We start from the raw sequence: 15,750 nt of genomic DNA on the forward strand, positions 1-15,750 counted from the left end.
TTTCAGATCTCCTGAGTTGGGGTAAAAACGATTTGCTTTATTACTACAAACACAGACATAAAAATGAATATTTACAATAGTCAACAACACACTTGTATTGCTCTCTGTAAATTAGAAACGTGTATAAAAATAGAATGTACTTCCAACGTATATATTTTTTAAACGTACAGTATATGTATATCTTAATACATATATATAAAGTTCAAGTTTTTTCGTTTTGTTCATGAAATGGTTATCAATATTTGTTATCAAATGTAACAGAATGCAAAAGAAAGAAAGAATGGAATACAGACTCATTGTTGACAGCAATGAACTAATGCAGTCTGAATTTTCCACTACGGTATCGTTTCCCCCTCCCCCCGCGCATTTCTTTCTTTCTTGTGTTCTTGACACCTGGTGAGGGAGTTTTGTACAGTTTTATATTGACGTGTGATTTAACACTACTTCACTTTCAAAGTTGTCTTTGCTGCTAAGAGTGCTTTCATGTTTGATCTTAACGGCATTATACCCAACTAAGACCAGAAGTTTAGTTTGTGATCAGTACAATGGCGTCAAGAGGACGGCGTTCGTGTGTTAACTCACCAAATAGTTTTTGTTATGTGTGTGGCCAGTTTGTAGTTAAAGGACAGTGTAGATCCATTACGCCATCGGTGAAACTAGCATATTATATATATTTCGGATGTCGTGTGGGAGATCAGGACAACACTTGGGCACCCTACATAATTTGTGCGTCGTGCTACGTCACTTTACTTGCATGGGCCAAAGGGAAACGGAGGTTCATGAAATTTGCTGTACCAATGGTGTGGAGAGAACCCACCAACCATCTGGATGATTGTTATTTTTGTCTCACAGTAGTTAAGGGACATTCTAAAAAAAAGCAAATACACAATAAGTTATCCCAACGTTAAATCCGCAATTAGACCTATTCCGCACGGGGATGAACTTCCACTTCCCGAGCCCCCTACCAACTGGCAAGAGATATGGCCAAAAGACTCTGATGATGATCATGACCTTGATGAACCATCGACATCAACATGTACATCCAAGGATCCAACGTTTATCCCTGACTGTGTTCGCGAGCCACATTTCATCCGGCAATGTGAACTTAATGACCTAGTCCGTGATTTGCACCTGACAAAACAAGAGACGGAACTTCTGGGATCAAGGCTCCAGCAGTGGAACTTATTGGATGCAGAAATGAACATATCAGTGTACAGAAAAAGGCATGTTCAATTTTCAGGCTATTTCTCAATGCAAGATAATGTGTGCGTATGTACGGATATAAATGGGTTGATGGCGGAGCTAGGAATTCCTTACGTTCCAGAAGAATGGAGGTTATTTATCGACGCGTCAAAGGTCAGCCTTAAAGCTGTCCTTTTACATAATGGAAATAAAAAACCTTCTATACCACTTGTGCACTCAGTGAAGATTAAGGAATCCTATGATACCATGTCAACTTTGCTAAATCTTATAAATTACAAGGACCATTGTTGGCAAATATGTTGTGATCTCAAGGTAGTTGGTATTTTATTAGGACTGCAGTGCGGTTACACGAAGTACCAATGTTTTTTATGTTTATGGGATAGCCGAGCTGATGACAAACAATATGAAGTGAAGGAATGGGAACCTAGAGTGAATTACGTACCTGGAGAATGCAACGTCAAATACGCTCCTTTGGTAGATCCTAATAAGATATTACTACCGCCACTTCATATCAAGTTAGGACTTATGAAAAACTTTGTCAAAGCCATGGACACATCTGGTGAAGGTTTCAAGTATTTGCGAGATAAGTTCCCTAACCTGAGTGATGCTAAGATTTCAGCGGGAGTGTTTATTGGTCCCCAAATTAGGAAATTAATGCTTGATGATAGCTTTGACAGCAAGTTAAACAGTGCTGAGCTAGCTGCCTGGACAGCATTTAAGTGTGTTTTGCGAAACTTTCTGAGCAATAACAAAGCTGAGAGTTACACAGAAATCGTACAGGACATGATACAGAAATACAAAGAGTTGGGTTGTAGGATGTCTTTAAAAATCCACTTTTTGCACTCCCACCTCAGCTTCTTTCCTTTTTATTTTTTTTCTACTAATATTCATAAATTAAATAAGAAGGTTAGGTGCTCTCAGCGACGAACAGGGGGAAAGATTCCACCAAGATATAATGGCAATGGAGAAAAGGTACCAGGGACGATGGGATCCTTCAATGATGGGGGACTATTGTTGTGGTCTTGTTAGAGAATGCAACATTTCTTACAAAAGAAGGAAGTAGTGTACGTTTTTGTAACCCAATGGAAGTTTCATATATTGTGGTAGTTTTGATTGTCTTTTCATGACCTTTTGGTACATTTGTATTATTGTTTATTGTAAATTGTCACACTTGTAAATTATATTGTATTATATTTTATATATGTGTTTGTGGCAATAAAGCAAAAGTTTTACCTCAACTTAAGAGATCTGAAAGCATTACTATAAGGTGCAATAAACAGTACACACAGTATACATACAAACATATTTTTTTCTCTAGAAAGAATAAAGCGATTATTACGAAACTTGGAGGGTTTGTTAAATATGAATCAAAGTATACTTAGGTATAATTTCTATGTTAGTATATGCAAGGGGACAAGATCTTGGGGTGTAAAATAAACGAAAAGGGAAATTTTTGTTGGATTTTCCCGAAAATCCCTCTGTTACGGGAAAATCGTACGTGATGGAGAAAAACCGAGTGCATATTCGAATTCAGCACAAAAAGTTCCTTTAAGAACAGGTATTTCCTTTTATGTAACGAAACCTTTGTTAACTAGTGTTATCATGCAATAAACGTTCATTCCGTTCAGACGCAATGACAAGATTTCCAAGGAATCACAAATATAAAGTTTCCGACAATTAAGAAAAGAATTCTAAATTCAGAGCATAATCCATACATCGGTTTGCTGTTCCATCCAATAAAGTGAATATCACGCAACCAGAAGAGCTTGAAACTAGTGTAAGTTCTAGTAAAATAGTTGTGTGTTCCTATATCTTTCACACATCCTATAAGGTACTACCGATAACACACCGATTCTAGTATAACACAGAAACACTTTAATTCATTTAAAATGCATGTATTTTAACAGTGAATGTAATAGTGTAAGTGTGTGGGACTTAATAGATAAGACTTAATTGTTCAAATCACAGCAAGTCAAATGTCTGGAGCTTCGATCGCGAATAACACACATAACTAAGGTACACATACCTTGGTATTCAAGCTTCAGGCTGGAACGACGAATATCCACTGCTGGGCTATCTCTGTCTCTCAGGACAATGTTTGTATCGGCGACTCGGCTTCCACAGTTAGCCGACTAATGGCCAACCATTAATAGATGGTTGTTCGTAGTACTTGGAATTCCAGACTAAGATCGACTTCCGATCTACTTCTGCTCTCCGTCTACTCGGTGTCTGATCGGCCGCGTCTGATCTGATCCTCTGCGTCTGATCTGCTTCTGCCCCTGATTCCATCCAAATCTGGGTTTTTGTTTCTTTCCGCAGACGATGGAATTCGTCATTTCGTGATTCGACTTTGTTTACCTCAGATATTGGTCAAACCTTGGTTTCAGACCGTATTACATCGCGACCGAATTCCCAGACTGTCAATCTCTGCGAATCTGAATATTATGCCATATCCGAATTGTGTCAATGTTAACAAATGGTTTCATTACACATATCAAGCTGACATTCATTTTCTTAATTTCTATTTACATAATCCTGCGAGTTAGCGTCTCGCCAGGATTTCACGAGTATCAAAACATAAACATAACCATGTGCAACAGCTTACAGAAACAGACAGACAAAAACAATAACACGTGCCACACATGTCAATTCAACATCGTTCTAATATTCTGAGCTTAAGTTTGACTTTTAAACAATAATTATCCCAATCACCTAATAAAATATTATTATCTTTTAATATGTATCTACATGCCCCCCCTCAAAACTGAGGGAGCTCCGTTCTCGATTAGATTTCCTTTCGGAAATCGATTCAACAATTAACAACAAAATTAATACATATTTCAGCAAAGTTAATACATTAAAATTATAAATCGCTCCCATCACTTATCATTTTTTATCCTTACTGTATATATTTTATTTTTTCCATTACCATATCTTTATTACACATATTCATATATTATATTTTATGTATAACATACAGGTTAATTCTAATTTCAAAATATGTTCATTTACTTATTTGTTTCTTCAATATTCATTGCATGCATTTGAGTAATAAGAATGTACTCTCATGCCATCTATCGACATTTACCTTGTACTGCATAGTGTTCAGTACACCCAGTGAAAATACATATATGTATTTCTTATTAGCTCTTCTCACTTTTTATTGAAATTTTCCACTGGTTGCTGTCTCAAAGTTCAAACCATAGTTTCCAATTCAGTTAATTCTACTACAAGTCTTTCTGTCTTGTTTATTAATTATCACATCACTAACTTGCAATTTAAACATAAATAACACACATAAAATAAATTTGCACACTTCCCTATAGCATTATTGCATTTCGCAGTATGCTAGAAAATTTTTTAAAACAGCACTGAATTTGCAATACACCAAAAATCACAATTAAGTTTCATGAGGTTAGCAACTCTGAATTCTAACCATGCCACAAATTGCTAAGTCTGAAATTTTGAATGCCCTTGGCCGTGATCTTGACGCCTTTACGTGGCATCAGTACTCGGACCTTCTCGATGTGTGTTGGAGCTCGTGTAGTTCTCCTCCAAATTCGTACTTTTTAAATCATGGGAATTTCGCAGGGTGTGAAATACTCTTTGAGTTTCTTCGACTTTCGCAACGAAAGTTCGTGTATATTCCCATTAACGGCACTCACACAATTCGCGTTATTTTCGGTAACACTATGGTTTATATCAGTGTCTGTTGACGAATGTGTACCCACAATATTTGTGCTACTTTGCGACCCCTCCATAATTTTAGTGCTGTGATCTGATGTGCGTGTTTTAAAGTGTTTTTCAGTGTTTTGTTTATTAATTTTTGCGTATATTTCTGTGCTTAAATAGTGAAAATCTTGCCTTGGTTGTTCATAGGCCGTGTCCGTGTCTTCTATTTGAACACTACTAGAGATCTTTCCTCTCTTTTTGTCTAATTTTCTTAGTCTATGTAATAAATATCCAGTCACTAACGTTACAAAAATTACTAACATCCCTAAAACTGCCAAAATTATAGTTAGCATAACTGCCTTCGCTTCCATAGTTTTGTAAAATATAAAATAACTAGGTCTGAGACTCTATTCTTGGTCTATTTTTGTCTATCTTACCTATTTTAAACTAATAAGTTTCTAAATTTCTGTCTATGGTTACCATCAGTGAAATCTCAAACTTTGTTTTCCATATTCCTAGTTTTTCGTTCTTTATTTTTACATTGCTTCCTTTTAATGCACAAATAATGCATATTTGCTTGCAATGAACTATTTTTCTATTCTTATGTAATCTATCTAGTGCTAAAAACCACTATTATTACATATAACTTCTATTCATTTCTCCTCTCTTATTTTCTCTTTTTTATCAAAGTCGTCATACCGAGGTCAATTACCACTCATATTTACATAGTTAAATACAGATTTTAACTACTCATATGTAGGTATTTATGTAATAATACATGTATTAAACTCTCTTCTGTCTTTCTATAACATTAAAATCATTTATTAACTCGGAATTACTACATATTGCATCGTTATTTGCGTAAAAATGCTGTGTTCATTATGGAAAGGCGTGACTTCAAGAAAGCTTCCATCTTTCTTTCCATAAGCTCCGCCCCTCTGAGGTTTGAAGGGATTCCAGATCTCAGCTCCCGTGCTGTGAAGCTCGTCAGTCATCCTTGCTGCTTATTACATTATCTGTGATGATAAAAACCACATCTCTCGTCCTCCGAGCATAAATATCAGAGTTTTACTTCTGACTTGTCACCTAATGAACCTTCCAATTATTATTAATTATTATTTAATTGTTATTACTGATATGAAGAGTACGGGGGAATAACGATGAAAGTCCATTTTTAACGATTTTTATTTTATGGACGCCAACGATAGAAGTCAGCATGAGCTTTCTGGACATATATTCATTTTCCACAGAAACGCTTTTAGTCCCATGTAAAACGAGTTTTTAAAAACCTTGAAAGAGGGAAGAAAGATGAATGTCACAGCATACGCTGAATAAACGATGGAAGTCCAATTTCCTGCTGAACAAGTCTTTGTATTGTTACACTTTCGATCGAATGATAAGATTGGTTCGCGACGCTTTTAGCTGTCAGTAGAAATACACCTTTACATAGAGCAGTCGTGTTGCTGAGAAATGCGTTAATAATAACACGGTTTTGGAGTTAACATGGATGTTAACTCGTGCCCAGGTGCAAATTAACGTGGGTAGAAAAGAAGAGGACATGGACGTGTGTCGGACGCTTCCAAAAAATTACGCCAACAAACGCATAAAACAGGTGCAGACTGTAAGTGTAGAAGAGTCAAGTGTTCTGAAAGTGTACACGGAAGTGGCAGGGATAATATCATCAGTCATTTCAATTCTTTGCCTGATCGAGGTGCTCAACGGCTCCATTTAAGCGGTTTAATTGAATTTAATCTAGTGAATAGGAGGCGCCCGCGAAAAAATCAAAATGAGGTTCACCTTCGTGATAATGCGTACAAGTCCAAAGTAAGGGTTCAAAGAAATGATGTGATGGACGAAATACCGGTTTGCTACAAAGCATTTTTGGCCCTTCATGGCATATCAGCGAGAACTTTACAGACTATTTAAGAGCAGTTGAAAGAATGTGGTACGGTAGTCCCCGATAGAGGAAAGCACAAAAATCGACCACATTCTTTACGCTAGGAAACCTTACAAAAATTTATAAACACATTCAATCTCTTCGAGGTCGGAAAGCACATTACTCATTGAAGAAATCATCCAAGATTTATCTGCCGGCAGAACGCAATGGTAAGAAGCTGCATCACATGTTTTTAGCAATGTACCCTAACCACCATTGAGTTGAGTTGATTTTAGTTTAGCGTCCCTTTCAGCAGCGAGGCTATATGAGACGTGGACATACTGATTAACGTGGAATGCGAACCACATAAGCTCCCGCCGGGAATCGAACCCTGGTCTCCCACGCCAAAGGCGCGTACGCCAACCGCTTAGCCACGAGGAAGCTCCCTAAAAACCATGTTTCATACGATAGTTACACGTGTGTTTTCAATACTGAGTACAACATTTCGTTTGGATATCCCCGTTCAGATACATATTGTGCATGTGATGCAATGAAGGCGCAAGAGAAACTATTGCAAGAAGAATTGGCATCCAAAGCGAACTCAGATGACGATGGCAGAAAGAAGGAAAAGGACCTGCATAATTTGTGTATTAAGAAAGAACTACATTTGCGGCGAGCAGAAACATTTTATTCCAGGAAACGTCAGTGTCGACAACACAAATCACAAAAGAAGCCGTTGCTATGGATTTTCAGGCGAATTTGCAACTCTCGAATATAGCTAGTAATATTGTGTATTATAAACGACAACTAACAGTGCATTTATTCAATATTCATCTGCTGCCATCGGGAGAATCAGTCTTTTACGGGGACGACGAGACAGTAGCTAAGAAAGGGGCAGATGAAGTCGTCTCAATGCCCCACCATTTCATATTTGAAATTCTATCAAATGATGTGAGGCATCTGCATATTTTCTGTGATTCTTGTGCAGGTCAAAACAAAAGTTTCACAGTATTTAGATACATACATTATGTTGTTGCATTTTGTAAGCGTTTGGACAGGATAACTATGACGTTTCCAGAACGTGGCCACTCATACCTGGAGTGTGACAAAAATATGGGACTCATTTCACGCTCTTCTCGAACTGAAGTTCCCGCAGATTGGTATGAGGTCATACGATCCAGCAGAGTCAAACCTAGCCCATTCCAAGTAGTCGAGAGCCAACAGAAGATATTCAAGGCTTGGACACATTTCTTTGCCTCTAATGAATTGTACAAAAGGAAGTTACCTGTTCCCTCCAGACCCCTGAAGGAAGTCAAAGTAGAGATTGAACAGCCACGCATTATGTCTATGCGCTCATCAAGTTATAAAGGTGCATGAGAAACAGTGGTACTTACAGAGGCAATTAATAAGAAGCAGACATCATTTGGGTTGAAGGAGGGTGAGTTCCTCTTACCAAGCGAAGTGTATTCCCATGAGTTATCAATATCTGCTTTGAAGTGAAAAGACCTGCAGGAAATCTCTAAACTTCTTACCACAAAGCAGTCAGTGATGTTTTATTCAAATTTACCGCATCAGGAATGAACATACAGAGATGTTTTCCCCAATTAGTAGTTATGTGCGTGAAGCATACTTCTGATTTGTTATCATTTTAAATCTTTTTGTGGTTTATCCGTTCCAGTGCTGTAGAATTTTCATTTAAAGTTAGAGGAGAGAAATGTGACTTTCATCGTTTTTCACTCAATTTTCTGGACATTCATCTTTTTTTCCGCTTTTCTTTTTACGTTACAATGCTATTGTTGAATTTTCTCCATTGTTACCAAATATAACCTCTTGGAACATTTCTGGTGCATTGTCAGATTGTTGACCTTATGCTTAATTCCATTTATTCTTGCTCATTGTATCAAATGCATAAAATAAACCGTTTCAAAGTTTAAAAAGCTAATATCTCCGAAGTGTGAAAATGTGACTTTCATCGTTATTCCCCCGTACTCTTCATATGTTATTATTCTTATTACTGACTATATTTATTTCCATTTCTTTTTTAAAAAAGACTTGATTGTAAAAATTTAACTTGCTACAAAATACAATGTTTACATAAAATTTTGAATGCTGTATCGTAACTACAGTAATGATGCAATACGTAGAAATCCTATTGTGACTATTTTATGGTCTATTAGTCACTCTTTTGAATGTTGTACTACAATTTTTCTTCTTGGTATTTAATTATTTTTCCAACTCTACCTACTTTTTCTAACTTATTTATTTTATCTAGTAAGCTTACTTATTTATACTTCTACTTCTTCTATATATTCTTATTCTTTATTTTATCTATTTTCTAGCTCTAAGACTATTTTATTAAAACCTATTTTTATTCTCGTTGTTTCTATTAGCTTTCAGCTACTTGCCTCACAGATGTTTGTTTGTCATTAACCCTAGTTATTGTTATATTTGTTTGATGTTTTCTAGCCTTGTCTATGATGGTCTAGGCTTATCTATTTCTATCCTATTACTTCTTTTGCTTTACTGGGCTATAGGATGTTAACGTTTTACTTTCACCTTATCTCCCTCCATTCGGTTATTCCTATTCGTTAAACCAATGAACACTACGACTCTAGGGTCTATTGTCCTATTGTCTAGGCTTACTGACTTATGGCTCATTACTACCAATCCTGTTTGGTAAGTATTTCCACATATTTTCTCGAATTGTTTATTGTCCTAATTCATTATTTATTTTCCAGGTTGTCATTTCGTTTTTTTCAAAGAAATAATTTTCTTCTCCATACTCACAAATGTTCATCACTATATTTTCTCAATCCAAGGCGCATACAAGATTGTTTCCCTAATCCATTTTCTATATTATTACTTCTCAATTATTATTATTATTATTATTATTATTATTATTATTATTATTATTATTATTATTATTATGGTTCTTGGTTCTGCATTTTATATTTATGAATCGACTTGTACAGTCTACAATATAATACTACAAGCAACGTAGTTGTAATAATTAATGCAATTATTACTCCGCCTATCACATACATTATATAATCCGTCTTTAAAATTAGTTCTGGAACCGTCGTATCAACTTTTAATTTTAATAATTTCTCTGTCAACCCATTTAATTCCTGTGTGTTTATAGAAAAATGCAGTTGTTTCTCTGTCCAATTTCCCGTCAATTTAATATGTTTATTTCGTACTTATACAATCTGTTTAGTTGGAATAACAAATTCACCAATAATAATGTTGTCAAATTTATCGTAATTAACAAAATATGACCTATTTTTCCCTTGTTCTAATTTCGTGGATGTAATCTCTTGATGTACACCTACCTTTGTCATATACGCATCTTGTTGAACAGATGAATACACACACCTGCATGTGTATATCGAAATAATACTTTCCCTAAAAATTTTTTCAAATTTTGCTGATATCCTTCCAATGAATTATTCAGCACAATGTTATTTATACATTTCGCTTCATCGTCTAACGTGATAGTCTCACAAAAATACAGAAAACTTTTCAACTCACATTTTGTTTTATCTAACGAATGGTATTTTCCTTCGGCTAAGTATACTGCCTCTGGCAATTCATAAAATATTCTAGTGTTATTTATCAAATATCCCATTGATATAACATTATACATAATAGATATACTACTGTCATATATTATCGGTGTTTTTAGTAACATATCAACATTACTTTCATGGTAGTGATATTTCTTTAGATATATCTTGGACCTACGAAAACATTATTTATTAATCAATTTAGATCTTTTAATTATTTATAACTTTAATTGTTTATTTATTTATTTATTTATTTCTACAGTTATTTTATTTATTTATATATTTATGTTGTATTTGCACCTCAGATATTTTAACACACCAATTAATCGATTATAATTCTCTAATTTAAATAAACACTCTATCGTCCTATTTTCTCTAATTACTGTAAACAATACATGTTTACCGGTTCAGATTTTTCTGATGGAAACCGACATTTCCTACGGCTTCGGACGTACTTCGGTTGTTCGCCTGCGGTCCACCTCGCAGTGCACTGACAAACCCATTTTGTTTACAGTTATTCTATTTTAAATATTCCAGATTTGTGAACATATATTTGCTTTTAATTATTTATATATTTTTTTCAACAACCGATATCTCGTAAACCATAAGTCTCCATTTTTACTTTCCTAGTTGTCACTATCCGAACTCTGAGCATCATCGTAGTCACTTCCTCCATTCTTTTATCCTACGAATGGCTTGATTCTTCGAATGTCAATCGTGTCAACTTTCTCCTGACCTTTCGCAGTTTCATATTTTACTTTGTACGAATTGTTGTTCATTCGTTCCAAAATAATTCCTCTAATGTTAAACCTTCCCCCAAAACATGCTGGGATTCCGGCTCGTGACATTTCTCTTATCCATACCTTTTGACCTACATCGAACGTCGGTTGGGAATATTTTTTCTCAATCTGTTTCTTCTGAGATTTGAACCTTTTTTGTAAATTCTGGTATGCCAATTTTCGCGCATCATTCTCTATATACTCACAGAAAATGTCCAGATCTTTTTGAGAAACGTTCTGGGTTCACGTCCTGTCAGTAAATAATACGGCGAATGTTTCGTTCCGTCATGAACTTGAGTGTTCATCGTAAACACGATACATGGAAGAATTTCATCCCAGTTGGTAAACTCTCTGTCTATATAATGTTTCATTATCTGCAGAATCGAACGGATGGCGCGTTCAGCCGTCCCAATACTATAATGTGCATCTGTATTCGCGAAGTGTAATTTCATACCAAATCGTTCCGCTAACTCTTCCATTATCTTGCTGCGATGGGCGCTAAGTCTGCCCATGGAAAAATCTCTGGAATACCGTGTTTGATAATCAATTCCTCGAATATCACCTCTGCTATAATTTCTGCTGTAAGAGCTGGTACTGCTCGAGCGATCACATATCTTGTGGCGTTATCTACGAAAACTAAAACGTATTTATTCCGATGATTTTTAGATCGTTTAAAAGGCCCAATTTCCTCCATAGTTACACGCTGGAATGGCATATAACTAGGATATGCCTGTGCATGCAATGGTGTTTGTCCTGTTTCCCGCTTCTGGATCTGGCTGTTCACACACTGGCTGATCTTCGCCTGGAAAAACGTCTTCATATTAGGGAAATATACTGATTTTAATGCTCGGTTGTAACATTTCGTGTAAGAATAGTGGCCTCCTCCGTAGATAGAACAATGTAGATTTCGAAACACTTGTTCCCTTAATGCAAATGGAATGCATAAAAGGAATTTCATTCCACTTGCCATCTTTTGAGTTCTGTACAATTTTCCGTCCTTAATCACATACCAGCGCGCCTGTTTCTCTGCCTTTGTCTCCGCACTCTCAGGATGTTCAATTGCGCTCATGATGGGACCAAAAAACGAATCCTTCGTTTGAAGTTCAGCAACATCCACATCGTCATCGAATGTTATATTCACTTCCAGGTCCTCCTTGTTGATTGGTAAGGCGTCCAAATCGACGCCCTCTGATGTTGGTTGAATGTCAGTATTTCTTGACAACACATAACTTGGATTTTTCTCACCTGGGCAATGAACCGGGGTATATTGTAATTGTACAATTTCAAGACTATATTGCAATAACTTAGGAGATAACTTCGGTGTTGTTTGAAGATATTTTATTCACCGGCAATCCGTAAAAACTCGAATTGCTTATTATATAAGTAATAATTGAAAGCCTTAAACGCACTAACTACGGCCAGAATTTCAAGTTCGACTATGCCTCTTAGTCTCCTGTGGTCATAACATCCTACTATAGTATGCAATCGGTGTCCACTCGTTATTTTCTTGTTTTTGCATCAAAACGGCTCCTATGGACTTTGTCGACGCATCAGTGTAGACTCTTGTCTCCAAATTTTCTCGAAACGGCGCTAGGAGTGGTGCACTTAATAACGCATCTTTTAAATTCTCAAAACCTTATTGATGTTCTTCCGACCACACGAACTTATGACGTTTACGGAGCAACGGTTGGAAAACTGCCGAAATTTTTGCGTAATCCTTGCAAAATTTTCTGACAGTTCGTCAGTCCCAGAAACGATTTCAATTCCTTGGCCGATTTTGGTGGCCTACATGCTTTAATGGCTTGAATTACTTTTAGACTTATCTCATACCCAGCGTCACTTACGACATGTCCCAATGCCAAAACTTTTTCTTCCATAAACTGACATTTTTCTACTGATAATTTCAACCCATATTTTCGTAATCTTTGAAAAATAGACTTCAATACCGTCATCATCTTTATTGACGTTCACAAATACATCGTCCATGTAATATGACACCGCCTCCGGACTAACGTTAGCGAGTGTCAGCCATGATTTTCGTGTAAACAGCTGGCGATTGAACGTACCCCATCGGGAGCACTTTATACGCGTATGCTCCTATTCCTGGTATGTTAAACGCAGTGTACTGTCTTGAATCCTTTGTTATGGGCACCTGATGGTACGCACTTTTTATGTCAAGGACGCTGAAGAATATATGGCCCCCATACACGTCAAAATTTGATGTATGGGTGGTAAAGCCACGGAGTGAAACTTGACCTTGGAATTAATATGGCGGCAGTCCAAACCAGCCCTGATAGCTCCGGATGGTTTTTTAACGAATAGCATAGGTGAATTGTACGAGCTATTACTCTCCTCGATAATATTTTGCTTTAACAAAATATTTATCTGCTCTTTGACTTTCTCTCTCAAAGCAATTGGTATTGGATATTGTTGTTTTCTATTTGGAACATCTGATTCTAATTCAATCTTATGCTCTACATCTTTAAATCTACCTAATTCATTTTCCTTCCACGCAAACACGTCTGCGTAGTCGTAAGACATTTTTCCAAATTATTTCTAATTTCCGGTTTAGTTTTTACTCCAAATTTTAACCTTGACTTATCAAAATTTTCTCTTGCCTCCAATACTTTCTTGATCTCTTCCTCAGTCAATCCTTCCTGTCTCAACTCTTTTCTCACTCATATATTCCTCAGCCTCGCCAATTTTCATATTCCGTGTTAACATTATTACTTTATTTGATGGATTTATAATTTCTAATTTACTATTTTCCTTTGATAGTAAAACCCTTGGGATCAATACATTATATTGGTTTTCTAATTTTCTATCTGGCTCCAACAAGAACTCGTTTCCATTCCAAGAGTTAACCAGGTTCACCTCTACAGTTGTTCTAGTTCTTGGCAACAATCTAACCCTGTGGTTTAGTACCCATTTAGGTCTTAAACTCGTCTTAATTCCTACAGCAGTATTTTCCGATACTAATCTCGGTTCTTGATCATTTTCACATTTCATTATATGTCTTCCAAATCTCTGTACTAATATCTTACTTTTACCGTAATCAATTTGACAATTTTGCAATTTCAGAAAGTCATTTCCTATCAATACTTGATAAGGAAAATCCTTAATAACTCTGAATGCCTGATGAAACGTCTGATTAGAGATTTTGAATTTTACAATTGCTAACTTGTTAATTACCAAAACATTTTGCGTAATTCCGCATATTTTTGTTTGTTTGGGAATTACTTTATCACTGGGTGGTATTAATTTTTCATTAATGATCGAAATCTGTGATCCACTATCTAGTAATGCTTTCACCGGTCTATCTTCTATTTATATTGGTAAATACACTATATTGTTTTCTTGTAGTACTGAGGCTATTACTTCACGTATTCTACAATTCCTTTCTTCTGTAAATGTGCCTCTACCTTTTACAGTCCTTCTTAGTTTCAATTTTGAATACCCAAAGGTTGATAATACGTGGTACCGTTTACTTGAGCCGGTACCACTTGCACAAATCTGTTGGCCTTGATCTGGTTGACTCTGCCTCTGACAACACATATGCTGACACCGGTTGTCTTCGTGCCACTGTCCTCGCTGTACTCTACCTCTATCATTCCGCCAATAACTATTTCGATTACCTCGCCTATTCGAAAATCCATTGCCCCTAGCGTTCCAACTATTTCCTCTAAAATTATTCTGGCTTCTACCATTGTTATTGTTATTCCATGATCTATTATTATTATTCCGGTACTGATTTCTTCCACTTTTTTATACCTTTTATTTCCTCTATTATTTGAAAAATTCTGATTTTTCACCGACTTATTCTCATTACTCTTTGGCTTGTCACTATTCTGCGTTTTGGCCGACAATGCTAATTGAAGTTGGTCTATTTTCTTCTCTAACTCTGCCATTTGTGTTAGACTTTGGGGTTCCTGCTTAATTTTTACTTTGTCTTTATTTTTCCGAAACACCGCTCGATCTATCTCGGTATCACTATCATCTTCTACCTGCTGTCTTATCTTCTTTACTAAATCCTTTATTGTTACTTTTCCTGTTTCTCGTTTTACCCGTTTCTTTACTTTACTTATGCTCGGCAATAACTCCTTTCTTTTATTTTCTGCGACACCTGCCTTCTGACATGCATCGTCAAACTCATCAAGAATGTTATGATATCTCCATCATTATTTAGATCAAATTTCGGGAGTCTATTCACGTCCGCATAAAATGTTACGTTTGAAGCCATATTTAAATTTTCTGTCGTCCTATCTTTACTATTGTGCACCAAATTCTCGTCAAGCTGTAAAATTGACGGATAATCTTCCAAAAACGATGTCACAACTGGACTACTAGGGAAATTAAATACAGGACCTTTTTCTACTTCGATATTTGGACTAGCGGGTTCCGCGGCTGTATTTTGACTATATTTATTTGTTTCCGTCTTTCAAGTGTTCCCAAACTGAATAAATCATTAAACTCAACTCTAGTACCTTTACTTGTTTTTGTGCTCTTGTTAACACTTTATTTTCACTCATTTATTAATAAACGTATTACTTTAAATTAATTTTACTTGATCGAGTGAGGGTGGGTGGTGAGGGTTAACCTATTTTATTATTTTGAACACTATTTTCATTTCTTCTAACAACGATGAGTTACTATG

This window comes from Thermobia domestica, chromosome 13, assembly GCF_964235325.1.
Source record: "Thermobia domestica chromosome 13, izTheDome1.hap1.1, whole genome shotgun sequence".
Taxonomy (NCBI): domain Eukaryota; kingdom Metazoa; phylum Arthropoda; class Insecta; order Zygentoma; family Lepismatidae; genus Thermobia; species Thermobia domestica.